This window comes from Mesocricetus auratus, unplaced genomic scaffold (assembly GCF_017639785.1).
Source record: "Mesocricetus auratus isolate SY011 unplaced genomic scaffold, BCM_Maur_2.0 Super-Scaffold_100010, whole genome shotgun sequence".
NCBI lineage: Eukaryota > Metazoa > Chordata > Mammalia > Rodentia > Cricetidae > Mesocricetus > Mesocricetus auratus.
In genome coordinates this window covers 59,759,721-59,765,957 of record NW_024429194.1, presented here as the reverse complement: position 1 = coordinate 59,765,957, position 6,237 = coordinate 59,759,721, and the positions used below count along the sequence as shown (strand labels likewise).

Here is a 6,237-nt window from a genome sequence, read left to right as displayed (position 1 = left end):
TATGCCTCTCTCTATCCAAAACAGACCAAAAAGGAGGGCGGAAAGGTCCATCAAAGCAAAAGAAAACTTTTTTGTTGTTGTTGTTTTATTTCGAGACAGGGTTTCTCTGTATTGTTTTGGAGGCAGTCCTGGAATTTGCTCTGTAGACCAGGCTGACCTTGAACTCACAGAGATCTGCCTACCTCTGCCTCCTGAGTGCTGGGATTAAAGGTGTGCACCACCAATACCCAGCTGCAAAAGAAAACTTGAGACAAACAATCCCTCTGTATTTTCATGTAGCACTCTGGTCATTTTCCACAACTGGAATTGTCCTGGATTCTGAACTTATTACACAAGTGTTCCTGTGACTTTGACCTGTTTCCTCTCCATTCCTCCATCTCTATGTCAAGAGATGCAAGGCAGAAAACGTCCTTGAAAGCAAGTTTCCACATTCAAACTCTCCAGCATAGAGCTATGTACTACTGGGTGGAGCTGTCTGGTGAGTTAGAAGGACAAGTTAACAAGCTCATAATATTAACACACTGCCAACTACACCTCCAGATAGTCTTGCCTTGGTATTTTCAATAGCCATTGACCTTGGTAGACTATAGTTATTTTGAACTGACATTGAACTTTGAAACAGGTTCTTGCTGGCTTACGTGCAAATTAGTCATATAGGAGAGTAGTTTTTTTTTTCCAGCTGCTATTCTCTCTCGTGTGATTTATATGAAGTAATTTCTCTGCTAACTTAATTTAACTTAGAATGGCAAAAAGAGTTCCAGTTGTTTTGTCAATGTTCTGAATGTTTACAAGTAAATACAATTTTAAAACTAGTATCATTTAAAAACAATGTTTTGAGTAGTACATTCCTTTTTTTAAAAATTCATGTGCATTATTGTTTTTCCTGCATGTATGTCTGTTTGAGGGTGTTGGGTCCCCTGGAACTGGAGTTACAGACAGCTGTCAGCTGTCATGTGGGTGCTGGGAATTGAATCCCAGTCTCTGAAAGAGCAGTCAGTTCTCTTAACCACTGAGCCATCTCTCCAGCCCCTGAGTAGTACAATTCTTAATTAACTTTTATTTCTGCTATTCAGCATTTTCCACATTTTAAAAGCAGGAATGTGTACATTTTAAATGAAAATATGTGCACAAAAATTATTACATGTAAAAAAATTAAAATTAACTACAAGAAGTTAATAGAACTTAGTTTGTAGAGTAACATAGTGTTGGTTTTAATTTTATATTTTAGTCTTCCCAACTTTTAAAACTAGTAAGCAAGTATTCTCTGTGTGAATAAAGGAGACAATCCCATAGTTTATGGACCTATCACTGTTTTCTGTGCTCCCACACATCTGACTATGGTGCTATAGGAATTCATGGGAGCATGTGCACAGTTATGTTAAGTATCTAGATTTTTTGGGAAAGCATCGTAAAGCCCTGGCAGGATAATCTGATGATTGAATATTAGAGTCTGTCTGTCTCTACTGAGGACTGGTCAACCCCTCATCTCACATGGCCATGCTGGTGAAGAATACTAGGATTGATGCCTGGGATAGCAGAGGTACAGTCCTATAGTGGTTCATCAGTAAATGTCACCAGAAACTAAAAAACTACAATGAAGTCCATTCATGGAAAATGTGCCTCTGTCTTATGCTCGTTATTTCACTCTTTATGTAGACAGTTGGTATTCTTTTCCAGTCCCATTTTAGATTCCCACAGTTTTCACTGGTTGGCTTTTCTCTGCTCTTCACTGCATCTGGTTTGGTGGCGCTCAAATGAGCTTCCATATCAAACTGCGTTCCCTATGTCACTATACTCAGCATTTCAGAAAATAATTCTGTTTGGTTGTCTTCCAAACAATGAAGAAAACTTTATTAAGATTATCGTATAAAGGAATCCAGTTGGCAGAGAAAGTCTGGAAGTCCTTCCCCACGTAGGCTCAGATAACAAATAGAGCATGATCAAGATAAGCTCACTGGTGGAGATGCTACTATGTAAATATCCTATAAAGGGCCATGAGGCTCCCATATCAAGGCTTTTTCTTCTTTAAAAAGACTTTTACTAGTATACTCTCAATCTTGGGAATGTTTTCTCATCTTAATAATCTGTCCCTTTCTCTATTTATTACCATCTGTCCCAGCCCCAATTTATCAGTTTAGGACACTAGAACCTGGGTATCAACAGGTGTCTCTGGGACTCTGAAGTGGGTGCCCTTGGACTCAGATCTGTGCCTATTGCATACAAGCCCCTATAACACCTAGGCCTGATCTACTCCCCTGTGTCTTTCCATCCATTCCTAACTTCCCTACTCTGATCTGCAAACATGCTAAATGCCTTAAAGACCTTGCCTCTAATCATGTGCAGAGGCCATTTTGCTGCTTAGAACGTCTTAGGACTTTCTGTGTCTGGTAAATTCTACCATTTTCCCCTGAAAAACTTTCTCCGATTTCCCTAGGAAGCGATTCTCGGAGCTCCAATCCTTCTGTATTTTGGTTATAATATATTTTGCACTGCAGAATTTACTGCTGCCTTGTCTGGTTCTCCAGTTGATAGAGAATTCTTTGTGGTTTGTGTAGATAAGCAGACCTGGCCGGAATTAAAAAAACAAAAACAAAACAAACAAAAAACACTTGCTTTGGAAATCAATAACTTCAAGCAGAGGCAGAGCCACGCTGTGCTCTGGCCTCTTTGCATCCCAAATAAAAGCAAGTGGCAGAACTGCCACTTAGGAAAGGAGACAATGTCAATGAAAAAAACCAAGGATTTCATGACCCCTTTTCATGTTGCAGTTGAAAGAGCTCATGATGACACCATAGAGGTTCTGCATAAGCATGGAGCAAAGATGAATGCACTGGACAGTCTTGGGCAGATTGCTTTGCATAGAGCTGCTGCTGAGTTACAGCTCTGAGCCTTCCATCATCTCCCTGCAAGGCTTTACAGCAGCACAGATGGGGAGGAGCCCTACAGTAGATTCTGAGTGAGAATGGTCCTACTCGCACTTCTGATGTGGACTATCCACTCCTGGAGGCATCAAAAGCTGAGGACTTGGAAACTGTGAAGTAACTTTGCAGCCCACAAAATGTGAATTGCAGAGATCTGGAGGGCCTGCATTCTAACCCCCTACACTTTGCTGCAGGCTATAACTGAGTGTCTCTCCTGGAGTACCTTCTATACCAGGAAGTTGGTGTCCTTGTCAAAGACAAAGGTGGTTTGATTCTCCTTCATAATGCCTGTTCCTATGGACACTACAAGGTAGCTGAGCACTTGGTGAGGCATGGGGCTTCTGTTAATGTGGTGGACTTGCGGAAATTCTTCCATGAAGAAGCAGCCAAGGGAAAATATGAAATCTGCAAGCTCCTTCTAAAACATGGAACAGATTCAACTAAGAAGAACAGAGATTGAAATACCCCTAGATCTGGTCAAAGAAAGAGACACAGATATCCAGGACTTCCTGAGGGGGGATGCTGCTCTGTTGGATGCTGTCAAGAAGGGCTGCCTGGCCAGACCAGAGTGCAGAAGCTTTGTACTCCAGAGAATATCAACTGCAGAGACACCCAGGCCAAAATCTCAACTCCTCTGCACCTGGTAGCATGCTACAATAACCTGGAAGCAGCTGAATACCTTTTAGAGCATGGAGCTGATATTAAAGCCCAGGACAAAGGAGGCTTAATTCCACTTCACAGTGCAGCATCTTACGGGCATGTTGACATGGCTGGTCTACAAATAAAATACAACACATGTGTAAATGAAAAGGATAAGTGGGCCTTTACTTGGCTTCATGAAGCAGCCCAGAAAGGAAGGACACAGTTGTGTGCCCTACTCCTAGCACATAGCACAGATCCAACCATGAAGAACCAAGAAAGTCAGACACCTTTAGATCTGGCAACGGCTGATGATATTTGAACTTTGCTTGTAGATACCATGCCTGTTTTAAACCTTAGACAATTGCAGTTAGTGCCTCTCTGATATCACCAGTGTCCACCCCCTCCTGCTCTCTGCTGCCAGCAGCATAGATAGCCAGACTGACCCTTTGGTGGAGATGGCTGTAGGAGGGGCCTCCAATACAAGGGATGGTGCTGCTGGTGCAGAAAGGAAAGAATGAGAAGTTGCGGGTTTTGACATGAGTATCAGCCGATTCTTTAAAAGTCTTGGTCTTGAACACCTTGGGGATATCTTTGAAACAAAACAGATTACACTAGATGTGTTGGCTGATATGGATCATGAAGAATTGAAAGAAACAGGCATCAAGGCATACGGACAAAGACTTTTAGGTGGACAACAAGGAACCAACCCATATTTGACTTTTCATTGTGTGAATCAGGGAACTATTTTGCTAGATCTTGCTCCAGAAGATAAAGAGCATCAGTCAGTAGAAGAAGAGATGCAGAGTACTATCTGAGAACACAGTGATGGTGGGGATGCTGGTGGCATCTTCAACAGATGCAATGTCATTTGGATTCAGAAAGTTGTGAACAAGAAGCTGAGGGAGCAATTCTGTCACAGACAGAAAGAGGTGTCTGGAGAACTACAACCATCACAATAGATGCATGGTGTTCCCCGGTTCTCCTTTCACTGATGCAATTATTCATGAAGGGTTTAATGAGTGACTTGCATATATTAGAAGGATGTTTGGAGCTGGAATTTACTGAAAACTCCTCAAAAAGCAACCAGTATGTTTATGGGATTGGAGGAGGAATGGGCTGTCCCACAACAGACTTGTATTTGTTTTTTGGTTTGGTTTGGTTTGGTTTTTTCAGAGAGGGCGTGTCACTACCTAGGCTAGTCTAGCCTTTATCCCCCTGACTTGTCCTCTTTTGTGTTAAGATTACAGACATGTGTCACCAGGTCCAGCTGGGAAAGTTCCTTAAAAGTATAGAACGTGTCTGTAGCCTCGGTGGATAGGAATGGTGCCAAGGAAATAGTAGTTACGTAAGAAGTCTCAGTCTAATAGGTTCAAAGTACTTGCTTAGTAACAGTCAATGAGATGCTTACTAGAAAGCTTGTCTTCTGTATACTTGTTTCTACACTTTTTCTACATATCCTGCAGATTGGATAAATAGCTCACTTTGTAAAAGCATACAGATGTTAGATAATCACATCACATGTAAGAAACAATCTTGGAAGCCTTTGGTGACAGAACATATGATCTCCCTCTGTGTGGGTTTAAAGTCGATGGTGAGATGGCTAAGTGACTTTTAATTGTGGGTTATTTTCCTGCTTGGTGATACATGGCGATGTTCAGGACCACTTTGAATCGTAAACTTGAAGAAAGAAACTGCTACTGGCATCTGCTGGGTACAGGTAATGGGTGCAGTGGGGCATCTACAAAGCTCAGGGCCACCTCCACAATAAAGAATTATCTGACTCCTAATGTTGATAGCCAGTATTAAAAAACTATTATCCACACAGCAAATATATATGAAGCCAGCCTGGTCTTCAGACTGAATTCCAGACCAACCAGGGACTACATAAGCGTGACTGAGAGTAGGGGAGAGGTGAGTCTTAACCATATTTTACCAGTCTCTGTAATGACACCAAGAGGTTGAAAGTTGTACCAGGCTCTGATGTAGATCACCCACCTAGTCACCTTCTAGGAATGTCCAGCTTCTAAAGGGAACTATAAAGAACTGAACTCTGAACTAAGGGAAACAGCAACCTCAAGAAACAAGGGCTTGTTTTTTTTTCTTTTTGTGTCTGCTTTGATCCCTGTAATTTAACCTCTGCTCAGTCAGATGATAATAAACATAATCTCATGAACATTGGATGAGTTATTTTAAAAGCATTAATGGAAGTATTAGCATTGATAAAAATGGATAATTGCTTCAAGGCAGTCACTTAGCCACTTTAACAGTAAGATTACCAACCTTTGTGACATTTTAGGACTGCATGTAAGAGTCAGCTTGTTTAACAAATCATAGTGTACATGCCTGTAACTTCAGCACTAAAGAGCTGAGGCAGGAGGATTATGAGTTCGAGGGCAACCTGGGCCACGTAATGAGAACAAAAACTAAACCAAATCAAACCAAAACGGTAGGTCAGCTTAAGAAAATCAAGAAATGTATCAAAACAGAGTCATGAACTGTGAAAGTATTCTGCAAGACTTGTTAGCCAAATTTGCACCAAGACCTCAGAGTCTATAACAAGACTGTGGTGGGGTAGTGGTACCCAAGTCTACCCACTACTCCTGTGCTCCAGTGGCATCATGGCACGAGGCATGCGTCTGCCTCCCCCTTCAGTTGCTTATGACAACATGGTGAT

General features: G+C 41.6%; 1 pseudogene; it reads left to right on the top strand.

Annotated features, from left to right (window-relative positions):
* The first annotated feature begins 2,719 nt into the window (after nt 1–2,719).
* The window catches only part of LOC101828945, a 6,504-nt pseudogene continuing 2,986 nt past the window's right edge, over nt 2,720–6,237 (top strand).